The sequence below is a fragment of the Tyto alba genome, unplaced genomic scaffold, assembly GCF_018691265.1.
Source record: "Tyto alba isolate M040663 unplaced genomic scaffold, T.alba_DEE_v4.0 Super-Scaffold_2, whole genome shotgun sequence".
Taxonomy (NCBI): domain Eukaryota; kingdom Metazoa; phylum Chordata; class Aves; order Strigiformes; family Tytonidae; genus Tyto; species Tyto alba.
In genome coordinates, this window is record NW_024881282.1 from 24,933,166 (window position 1) to 24,945,898 (window position 12,733).

Below are 12,733 nucleotides of genomic sequence, written 5' to 3' on the forward strand. Positions count from 1 at the left end.
CAGTTCAGCCAGTAGCGGCTATCTCGTGACTCAAAGGCATCTATTAAATGTGGGGTATCAGGTAAACTGAAATTTGGAAAATTGTACAAAATCAAAAATTTTGAAGTGCAGCACTAGAAAATGCATTCACTCCTGATGGCTGTTCAGCAAGGATGTGTGAGCTTTGATGCGTTTCTTCTTTTCCGTCTTTTGTTCTCAAATAAAAAATTAATTGTCATAGCTCTGCAAATCTATTGACAGCACTGACATGTAAATAGCAGACCTGCTGCAGCTCTGAAAATCACGGTTACCTCTTGGTCTGGACTGTTTTAAGCTGTGTGGAAAATGGGACAGCTTTGGAAAAAGAGCAATGTGCTGATGGTGATCTGGATTCTCTGACACCAGCTCCCAAGAAAACTTTATGGAAAATGTATTTTTGTCACAATCCATGTGGACAAAGCATGTACTGCAAATTTATTTAATTTAGCCTTATGAAAAGCATGCAAAGGTTTCATAAGCAGTACGGGGAAGGCGTAGTTGTAAAGAAACAGAATAAAAAATACGTCCATCAGCTTTAACACACTCATCTAAAGAAGTCAGCTACTGTGAGAAGAGATATAAAGATAACATGTTTTCAAGAAGCAGCAGCAAGTTGAATCCTTCCAGCCTGTTCCTTGGAAAACCCTGATGAGTGCAAAGAGAACAACTGTGAAACTCTAAACATGCTGCTAATGCGTGAAGCCCTATGTTCTGGGGAGAGAAGAGCATTCAGCAATAATTGAATCATCCAGGGCTGTGCTCAGTGGATACCCTAAGGTGATTATGTTCAGAATAGAAGCTTTCAGAATGTCATTTAGTAAATGAAAACAGAGTTGGATACCAGTAATAAACCAGTGCCCTCAAGCTACTAATTTTTTATAGCAACTTAATTGAAACATACAAATCATTGAATGCCAGATGCCTAGGAAAGGGGGCAGCACTGAGACCAGAACCATAGACACTGAAATCGAGCAACAAAGTACGGTTTTGCTTTCCATAAAGAACAGTTTATGGATACGATTTTCTTCTTTCAACCTGTCATACTCTGAGCGCTCAACTGTATTCCCAGGACGAGTGTAGAGCTGGGTACCAGCTTGTTTTCAGCTTTCCAATTGCTGATGAACCCCGTAAAGTGAAACCAACAGCAAAATTTAGTTTTCTCCTTGTAACAAGAAGGCTGTTTTAAACTGCATTAGGCCCTTAATCACACGATTTCTATTAGCTAATTTGCAAGAAGCAGAACTCCATCATCTTTAAAAGCAAGCACACATTTAACTCATACTACTGTAGTTTAAATGACATATAACCATCACATTCTGCATTCCTGCCTTTTATATACATTTAATACTTTTAATCATAAAACTCAAAGAAAAATTCAGCAAGATTTATTCAAAGTTTTTCAAATTAGTAGTAATTCTTGCAGAGAGATATCCTTAACATAGCTGATCTATTAAACTAAGAACCACAAGAACTAAAATGGGTTTGGAAATGTAGAATTGTAATTTTCCAAGCCTGAAGCTTAAGAAGAAAAAAAGCATTTCTTTGGATGTAATAAATCATCAGTGAGAGTAAAATATGAAGGAAGCCTCTTTCTTCTTGAGAGCAGAGGACACTCCCTTCCTCTGTAATAACGTACTCCAAGGCAGAAACCCCAGCCTATCATTTCACTCACTAACAGTTCAGCAGAGTGGTTGAGAAAGATTTGGACCCGAGTCTGAACATGAGTTTGGGCACTGACACCACTTGCTCAAACCTGAATTAAATCATCCCGGGAGGGGCAAAGGCGTCAGAGAACAACATCCTCAGCCTCCAAAGGCAAAGAACCACCCCCACCCTGCCCTTGCGGCTCTTCCTACCAGGTGTTGCTTCACCCAGTAGTTTTGGCTGCAAGACTTCTACAAAGCCTGAGTCCCCAGCCAGTGCCCCACACTCTTGTCCTGGCTATTCTCAGCCCTTTTTTCCATTGCTGAAGACTGAGCGTATCACACGACTGCAGCTACTGGAGGATTTTGCAGCCTGTCTCTCCCACGCAAGAGAACTTCATCATTTTGTGCAGAAGATTAGTTAGTATTAGTTGCTTTGAAGATAATTGCTCAACAACAAATTCAGTTCTTAACCCTCATTTACATTTCCTAGAAGTTCTGTCAAACTAGTGCCTTTGGGGCTGACGTTTTCTGGGCTTAATCTCAGCTCAGAGGTGATTTTCATGCATGTAAATGTAAATTCAAACAGTATACCTGTTCTCAAATCAGACACTCATATGAGACGATTTTCCCTGGGACTCGCATCCAAAAATCTCCATAATTGCTCAGTATTACAAAAATATTTCACAGATTTCATTCAGCTCGAAGGAATACACCAAGTTAGAAGAAAATCCAGTTTCAGAGACATGAAGAAATGAAAGGAGAAATAAAATTAATGCAGAATGGCATTGAGCTGCCTGATTTTTTTCACTGGGGACAGTGTGGGAAACTCCAGTGACACGGAGGACCCGGAGCAGGTAACTAATGTAAAGTCTGAGGCACTCAGTTCGGTCCCTGGCCTCTCTGCCAGAGCTGCGACCACCTCTGGCTCTGCTCAGGAGCCCCCGAGTACTTGCAGCTGCCGCAGCGCGCGGATGGCCTGAGCAGCATCTGGATCCCAGGGATGCCAAGCCCCATAAAGGTGCTCACTCACCACATCATGTCAGACAGTATTAAGTACGCAAGTTTTCAACAATTCAGATCCTACCTTTATAAATATGTATGAAGACAGGGAAACTCTTTTCCTAAAAGGTAGGAGTTGGGGTGAAAAATCTGGTTTTATTCATTGCACATCAAACCCCTGATCGTGTGGTATGCTATCATTTGTGCACACTCAATAGAGAGCCTTAACTTAATTATGGCAACTGGTGTGGGAAAATTAATGATCATTGAACACTGTAACATACAAATCGATACTTTTGTGTCTTTCTCAAATGGTCTATTGCTAGATAGATATTCATGGTTATATTTCTCTCATCCCATAAGGTAGCAAAGAGTGGATATATATATCAAAACCTTGGAAACAAGGCTCTTGATAATGCAGGTCCTCAGCAGTAACATGTTATAGCTACCAACCAACTGATTTGTGGGATGCTAAGTAATAGCTCTGGTATAATACCATCCTTCATTTTCTATTCTGATACTTGTTTACTTCTGTCACCATTTATTAAAGTACTGTCCGGCTATAATTAAAAAAGACAGAACAACAATAACCTTTAGTACCTCCTTGCCGTGATAAGCGAGATGCTTAAACAAGAGCTCAGACACTTGACAGACGAGTACAAATGGGGCTAAATTCACTCTGATGAGCTGTGTGACGGCTTCTTCCATGAATGAGGCACAACAGAGAGGCAGGTCATTAGACACTGCCCTGCAGTGGGATGACTGGCATGTACAAGTTTTGCAATCCTATTAAGCTGTTGCTACTAAATGAAAGAACCTGCTTATTGCAGGGCCAGGGAAGAGATTTATGTACCTGACATGGTGGGCTACCTGTGCCTGAGACACTGTGCTTGGGTAAATATGCCTGGTATCTCCAGTTCTAATTTAGCCTCAGCAGTGATACAGATCTTAAATGATTTTCCAGGCATTAAACTATTACAAGATGGACTTAATGCTGAAAGCCTGTATTGCTCTATCAGTCCCACTATGTTGTATCATTACTTGATAAACCAGAAAGTGTAGAGGCAGCAAATGGGCAAGCAGCCCAAAGGCTTTAAAGCGTGCACTGTGGTGCCACCTAATGCACAGGCCCTTTGGGTCCTGCCATGGGACGCCAGTGGGAAAAAAGGCCCAGCTCACTTCAGCCTCTGACCTGGGACACGAGATGCTCCACATACAAGGTATTTGCTATGGTAGCCACATGCCATAAAAAAAGCGTACAGGGTGTAACTTCTGATTTTTTGCAGCAACAGGCTGGTTTTTAGATGCTCAAGAGCACCAGCTGCTCAGTGACCTGTGCGTGCATGATTATCGGTCCAGGACGAAGCACTCCCAGTCAGCCCTGGGTGTGGGCTTTCCACACGGTGATGAAGACTACCCTGCTGCATTACAGTAATATAATGAAGCAACTATACAGTTGTGACTAAGGTTCATTGGTGTTTATGACCTAAGAAGATTTTTGTCCCAGTTACAGGGCAAAGTAGAGACAAATGTGATATGATAGTCTCATTTTACCATCTAATGCAACTATATACCACTTTTAATGTGAGAAACCTCCATTTCCCATCGGACAATCTTTTAATTACTGAGTGGAGAAGAAACATTGTATATGTACACATCATAAGCCATATGTACGTGTCACGTGCCTCTGGCCCTGCTATGTTTTCAACTGCTGATAGTCATATCTTTCTTAGCATGTGCTCCTCCCATCTGTTGTAACCAACTGTTGTCCCTAAGCCTACACTCAGCTCCAGTGACTCACCCAGTTGCTCAACACAACCTCCTTTGTCTGGGTGGAACTACACACGGTGCATAAAGATAAGGGGTAAGCTTTTTGAGGCAGTAAATTTATTTTGCCAAATGTCTGTCGAAAGCCTGGAGCAATGGTGCTGCCGCTCCAGCTGCATTGCAAATAGCACTGTACCCTGAGCTGACATGGGCTGATCTAAGAGATCTACTCAATGTGAGCAGATTTGAACTCCCCAAGTAACGCCAGACATCCTGGACAGACAGGACACCATGAAATGTAAATAATGGCATTGCAAAAGAGGTCTGTGAACTGGCAAGTCAGAAGTCCGTGTCCATTAGGTGCAGATCCCACTGCCACAGCTGGATGGTTCCTTTAACTGAATAAGCTCTTGAACAAATAGCATTGCTGTGTTTCAGGCCTTGCTTTGGGCTTTCACTCATGCTGCATTTGAAAACGAGGGGAATGTTCCTATCTATAAGCTGAAGTTTTCTTCTACCTATTATTATAAGCCAATTTTTAATTTAAAACTTGCAGAAAATTATATGGAAGAGATCTAGTCCCCAAAGACTTCTTCTAAGAATTTGTCTGTGCAATGTGTATTTAGCCTGATTTCCTAAGGAAGTGCCACTCACATGACCATGCTTTGCGTGCTGTCTGTCTGTCTGTCCATTTCAGGCTCCTCATCAACTCCCCCAATAACTTTGGAGAGAAATGGCTGATTTGAAATAGAGACAGATGGCTCGAAGGTATTAAACTCTTACAAGGTTTGTGAAAATAAGCAGCAGGGTAATGGAAAGAGAGCCTCTTAGTGGCTCACTAAAGAAAAGGTTTCAGCATTTTCAATCATTACTAAGCCAAAGAAAATCTGTACAAAGCTCAACCCTGCCGTGCAAACTCACCACAAAGAAGCCTTCACTCGGGTCTGGCGTTCACGAACTAGTTCTTTTTATCTACTGCTAAGCAAACATCATCACGTTTACTGTAGGAATAGCAAGTTAAATTTTTAATAAGAACACTGCTGAGGCAGTTAATGTGCAATGCAACGATATTCACTAATAAGATACCCTAAGCCACAAGCCTTGTTGTACTCACACGCTGCCTAACTTTGACAGTGCATCTGAGAAAAGTATTATTCTGAGCATTTAGGACTCAGATTAAGATATTTGACATTGGCAAGTGCATCTAACCCCACTCAGGAGGTCTGGCATTAAACAAATAGCACTTGGCACAAGCCCTTGAACACTCCCCCCACAACACAGACATTGTCCTACAAAGAGCCTAGGTGGAGAAAGTCTGCACTTGAATCTGACAAGAAGCTTTGATCAGACAAATTAGGCCAGGCTTTTATGGGGAGTTCCCAGCTCTACAGACAGTGTGTTTGATGGCAGCGTCCCTGCTGGAGACTCCACTTCCATTATCACTCACTGCTTGATGCTCAGCTTACAAAGGACACTGCACTTCCCAATTTTCTTGCCTATTCTGCACCACTCAATTGCTATGAGAACACTCGAAATGTTGGTATTTTAATGCATACTTACTTTTTAATCAAATGTTATGACCCAGAACTACACCAGTCTCTGAGAGCTTGGTTAAGAAAGAAGAGGCTCAAACCTGTATCTAGAGCTTTTAATTGTATATCCGTCTCATATAGGGACACATAAGCAGTGTCAAAATAAACAACTGCGACATCACACAGCACTTCACTCCCTGCTCTATTGGTACTGAGCAGCTACAGTGATGAAAATTGCACTTTCTGGGTGCATTCAAAGACAATGAGCACACTGGCATCTAAGAGGCTTTGTAGGCTCAACTGTCTAGCCCTCAGTCAGCTAAATGTGCACTCTACCAACCACACCGATGATGCAATTTTCTTGCTGTCATCCCAGGATGGATTTTCATACACAACAGCAGCAGATAACTGTAAGCACTGACACTGAAAAGGTAATTAGTCTCTTCAGAGCAAAAGGAGATTCCTTCTCCTCGAGAAGGTAAACGCCAGACATCCTGGTCATATCAGCACCATGCATATGGCCAGCAGATCCTCTCCTACCTGCTTTGGGCCCACCTTACGTCTGCAATCCTTTCTACTGATGCACTCCTCAAGGAAAACAAATAATGCCACCACCAGCCCAACTAAGGTAAACTAACTCTTCTTGAGGCAAATACTAGCTTACGTACTAGCCACGTTCATCATCCCCGAGTTCTGTCTCAAATCACCACAGTGACACTGCTCATTGACTTCTAACACCAAGGCAGGCACTCATTCAAGTCACTGTTTAAATCCGTCACAGTTTAGTGATGGCACCTAACTTCTGGGCTGGGATAATGTTCAAAACCTGCATCTGCACGGTTGCCTCTAGCTAACCTCAAGAGCCTTATGCAAAACTACTCAATGCATTCCTGGTTGTCTTAATCTCCATGACCATGTAATCCCCTCACTGGCGTACTCCCTCCGTGCCAGACATTCCTGTCTGTGTGCAGCTGTGCCACAGGGATTGCAACAGGCAACAGCTGCCGCCCCTGCGGTCCCGTCAGTATTCAGTGCTCATGATCTCACCATTCCTGTCTCGGGTCACAAGCCATTTTGTAATACCCCACAAAAGCCTCCTCCACTGTATCCGCACCATGCTGCAAGGGTGGCACAACCCACTGCAGGACAATCCATTTCCACGTGCTGGCTCCACACCTGGCCATAGCTACAACCGTCAGAGAGGAGGAGCACACACATCCAACGGCTTTTCGATTACCATGCTACCCAAAAGCTCAGTGGGGACAGGAATAGTGCCCCGCAATAAATGCCACACCATTTATCGAGGGGTCAAGCTGACACGGTGCTAAGAGACCCCTGGGATACACCTCTTGGAGTGCTGTCCTTAGGCATGCACAGGGCAGAGCAGGACCTCCTGCATGGGCTTGAGCCAGGACATTCACAGGTGGAACCTGCAATAAACTTTGCAGGAGAGATGAAGAAACAGATGACTGGTGGATGCCTCGTTGCTGGAGTGCTTCCAGAATTCTCATATGCAAAGTCAAGAGTAGTGAGTTTCTTCCATAGATGTGTTTCATTTTCTCTGTGATGCGTGCAAGAGTTATCCAGGGCATAGTGACCATATACGTTGTTTGTATAGCTGAATCATGGCTTATTGCAAGTGTCCTAGAACATGTACAGGGTAGACTAGAATCCTTATTTCAGTCTACCTTCTGTAAACTTTGTTATTACAGTGCCTGAACATCTAACATTATGGGAGGATGAACTCAAAAGTCAGACGTGAGGTTCACAAGCAGCCATACTCCTACAGGTATGATCACTTCTTGTGCTGCTTCAGGGCAAGGGCGCGTGGACAAGAAACCACGCTTGTCTAAAGCAAAAAGAACTGAGAACACCTTGACTGAAGTAAATCAGCTTGACCCTTGAAAACAAGGAAATTTTCCTCCTGCCTGTCTAGCAGTGTCCTGGTAGGGTCAGCCGGTTGCTCCGAACAGCGCACGGTCACCCCGAGGGACTGCCAGAGGCTCACCTTGAGTTCCCCTCTGCCAGGGAAGCTCTGTAAGTGCCGCCCTGCATCCTGTTCTGCTTTCCCAGCTGCTGGGGAATCTGTACTACAGCCTCCCCAAGTGACACCAACTTGGGAACATACTCTTTTTCCTCGTGAGTGTGTCTGCAGACAAGTGCTCATCTCTCTGATTTGTAAATGTGCAGCAAAGTAGGCTCCCAAATATAAAACTGTGTATTTTTAGCTACAGTGGATATGTAATGAAAACATGCCAAATCTGTGATTTTTTTATATGATCAGCTTACGGGTGTATTTCCATTTCATTTACAGAGTAGGGAGGTGGGAGAGGAAAAAAGGGTGAAAGAGCAACTCTGTGCAACCATATTAAAATATGCACAAACGCTGAAATAAAATGTATATAAACTAAAAATAAATATGAAGATTTTGTTTAGACAGCTTCTTTTTATTGATTGGTGATCTTATGCACACTAGAGTTCTGTCAAACGTGTAAAAGCACATTGTTAGCATACTGCGTAAGGAGATTTGGAAGAAGTAGCATGTGTGTAGTGTGATAAGGAAGGGGAAAATACCAAAATGAAAATGGCAGTTACAGAAAGTTATCTCTGTAGGCAGATGCAAAATACAGGGCCAAAATCTGTGGGTTTATTTCTTGTGGTAGAGAGTGATAAGGCAAGAAAGTAAAGCAAACAGAGGAGAATCAGACTAGTAAAAAGATAAGCAATTAAATCAAGAGCTTAGACCTATTTGGAATCTCTGCATTTCCCAAGCATGCTCAAGAGCACTGTGATATTACTGGCACATTGCAACCTCCTACCTGCTGATTCACATGAGCTCCCAATATTTTTCTTTATGAATAATGCCAGGAGAATCTGGCTTCCCTCTGCCTAAGCACTGTGTGCTTTGCTTGTGCTGATCTCTCTTGAAATGTCAACTTTACATTTCCAATATCCACGAAGAAATTCTTAATAAAAAGATATGATCTGCATCTCAGAATGAGACCTTTAAATCCGTCAGCCCTGGCAGTTTCTAGGGAACTTTTGCTAAGAGTGAGAGACCTTGCTTAATAACATTGCTTTCCAAGAGTAATCAGGAGAGTTGCAAACATCAGTTTACCACAGATAATAAAGGCAGTACAATCCAGGCAAATGAATACACGATTTTATTCCGGATTCTTGTACACAAATGTGGAATAAAAATTTTAAATTTGTTCTGTGCACAATCTTTGTATGTTTTAATTAGCTTTCCAACTAAGATATGTTGAAATGCCTATTTAAAGTAATTCTGCTGAGTTATGAAATAAGGACTCACTAGAAATGTGCAAACAAATACCACAAGAATTGCTTTTTTTTTTTGTCTGTGCCTATACTGCTTGTGTAGCTACAGTCTTAGTTTGCTCTGAATTCAGTAACGCTGCTGATTGATATTAAAAGGAGCAGCCCCATCCCTTGCTACATATCCTTACCACCTCCCTTGTAATAAAACCATACAAGCAGAATAATGTATTTTCTTTTGTGCGAACGACTTGATCCAAGTCATCCTGCAGTTGCACTTTTACCAGACTCAATCCACAGGAGGGAAGTGGCCAGGGACAAAACCACCCCTTTTGGCAAGAACATGCATTTCAGCTGGATTACGTGTTCCGTGACGCTGGCCAGTGCAGGGCTCTGAGCAGCGAGCTGCTCACTTCTCCAGACCAGCACCCAGGTCACAGCCAACGCTGCAGGAACCAGCCCCAGCCCTTGCCCTGCTCCCTCGGAGCCTGAAACCTGTAACTAATATTGCTGTCAATCCAAGCAGCTTTGTTCAGGTGTTTAATGGAGATCATTCGGGCCGTCGGTTCAGTTCAGTTATAAGATAGACGTGGTTTGTGCTGTAGTTTTAAATAAAGGTCAGGGATTGCCCCCAGGGTGCTCCCTGCCAGCTACCCACCCCTACCAGTACCGTCTTACTGACGTGCAGAGGTGTTACGTGCCTGACAGCTGCCACATCTGTCACCTTGCTTCTGTCATAGCAGTATCTTTGCCAATTCCTTTGGAAAGAGCTGTAGGTGAAATGCCCCATGAAACAAATGCTACTATTTTAGTGCTAGTATGCATTCGGTATGTTCTTCTATTCTGGAAAGGCAGTGTGGTCCACTGCACTTGAACACAGTGTCAGGGAATCTGGAATTGTAACTCTGGCTTTGCTGCTCTGTTACCGTCTGTCCTCCAACAAAATTTCCGAGCTTTGCCATGTCCATTTTCTGATCTTCAAATTGCGGTAACAGCTACAGATTCCACGTTACAGAACTGCTACCGGAATTTTCAAGGGGTGCTGAGCACCCGTCACTTCTGCTTACCTCAAGGGTTTCAAATGGTCTGGGGAGGAGGATCAGGGAGGTTCAAAAAACACATCTTTAAAGTCACGCTTTTCTTTGAAAACACAAAGCACCGCGTATAATAAAGGGTAAACTTAATTATTTCAGTTAGCCAGTGTGAACTGTTTCTAGTGTTTTATGTGCTACAAAACATTCCAATTAAGAGGAGACTCTAGTAAGGTTTTCTAGGTTTCCTAGATGCAGAGTAGCAGTGGACTCCTTATAATCTAAAGTCCTTCAGGCTTTTTCAGGTCAAAATCCTTTACGCCAATACTTCAGAGTGTCTTCTTTTTTTATGAGTGACTTACTTTATTATTAAAGCCATCAATGATGAAAAGCAGTAAAACTATTTATCTGGCTCAGCTAATTCCTCCAGATCAGTTACCCTGATTGTAAAAAATAAATCTGTGATGGCCTTTTAAATCTTTGCTAGAAAGACTAAGTAAGTAATTTTTTACACACATTTGTTATCTGGGATTTTTATGTTTCCTCTACTGATAGGAATTGGGGCAGAGGATATTAAAAAAGGTAGGTAACAATAACTAGACGCCTATTTTTAGCTCCGAACTCTTCTGTTTTCAAAGGAATAAAAAACCATGCAGATTCATTTTCTTATGTGTACATCCCTGCAGTAGACCTGCATGTACTTGCCCTCATTTACCTGAGTCATATTTGTAAACCTGGATAGGTAATGGCAGTTTAAATACGGCTCTCCATTGCCACTGGCAAGAATAAGGCTCAGAAGTCAGGGTGAAAAGCAACTTGTGATTCAGCAGCCCTGGATATTTTTGGTGGACGATTCTATCTCCTGCAGTAGTGACAGCAGTGACCCACCTTGTGTGCCTCTTCACCTCCCCCTTTGCCTTATGTCTGATCTCAGTTGTGGCTTCTTCAGCTGCTCTGCTGGCATGGCCTCACCTCATGCTGAACATGGCAAGTAACAATACTGGGAAGGGTGGAACAGACCTGCCGCTCCCCTGTTATCTCACCCTGTATCTCTCCTTTGTCCCACATTTTCTTAAACTAATCTGCACCTCCTCAGGCTGGTAGAAAACAATTTAATTCAAATGGCATCAGCTCATTGGACTTGATGGAATACACATCAACAGCTTACCAAGACAAATCACAACCAAGAGTCAATTTATTTTTTCTCTGTTTTCATCACATTTTCCTATTGAGAGACTGCAGAGGAACTGCAGGTTAGTTTCGTTCAATGAATTATAGATACAATATGAAGTACCTTATAGAACTGGAAGGTCTACAGAGAATGACTTTGTAGCATAGTGCTTACAGCACTGATCAGTGAAGCTGGAAGTCCTGGTTCAATTACCTGTGCTGATGTATGGTTATTAATTCATACAAAACAAGAGAACAAGAGTTAAAAGTGAGAAAGATTTACCATTGCTTTTGCCATAGGAATGTGGGCAAGATCTTGAGCTTGGGTCATTCACAGACATGGTATTACGTAGACCACAACTAATGGGCTGTTCTCCAGTGGTCGTTAGGGAAGAAGGCAGAACAAGCAAGCTTGTCTTGGACTTGGTCTCCCATAGCATCCTTACAGCCAAACAAGGTAAGTGAATGATAGGTAACAGGAGTGACAACTGGCTGGACCACTGGTCTCACAGTTTGTGATCATCAGTACAAAGTCCAACTGGTGGCTGGTTACTAATGGCATCTTTCATACTGCACCGATACTGTTTACTGCCTTTATTAACAACCTGGATGATGGAATAAAGTGTACTCTCAGCAAGTTCGTGGATGATACCAAACCATGGAGAAGTGGTTGATACACTGGAGGGCTGCTCTTCAAAGTGACCTCGACAGGCTGGAGAAATTGGCTGACAGAAATTTCATATCTTTCAAAATAGGTAAACTAAGGTCCTGCAGCTGGGATGGACTAACCCTCAGCCACAAGGCAGACTGCAGCTAACTGGACAGGGATGGCCCTTGCAGAAAAGAACTCCAGGGTCCTGTTGGACAACAAATTGAACACGAGTAGGCAGTATGCCCTTGTGGCCCAGGGGGCCACCTTCACACTGGGCTAACATGTTAGGAATGATGTAGCCAGCAGATCAAGGTAAGTGATTGTTCCTCTCTAATCCACACTGGTTAGACTATTCTGTTCAGTTTGGGGTTCCCCAGTGCGAGAAAGTCATGGGTATACCAGAGTAAGCCCTGCAGAGGGTCATCAACATGGACAAAGGGCTGACACACTTGACATATGAGGAAAGACTGGCAGAGCTGGGTTTGTTTAACCTTAAGAAGAAAAGGCTGAGGCTAGGAGAGCTTATTCCTGGATTCATCTACTTAACAGGAAAGTGGAGCCAGTCTCTTTTTAGAGGTACACAGCTGTAGGATGAAAGGTAATGGAAACAAGTTGCAGCACTGTAAATACAATTAGGTATAA

At 42.9% G+C, this 12,733-nt stretch overlaps 1 protein-coding gene across 3 annotated transcripts in view; it reads right to left on the reverse strand.

Moving 5' to 3' along the window:
- STARD13 (StAR related lipid transfer domain containing 13) overlaps positions 1–12,733 on the reverse strand; it is a 256,899-nt gene that overhangs the window by 92,038 nt on the left and 152,128 nt on the right. The gene's annotated exons all lie outside the window — the stretch shown is intronic.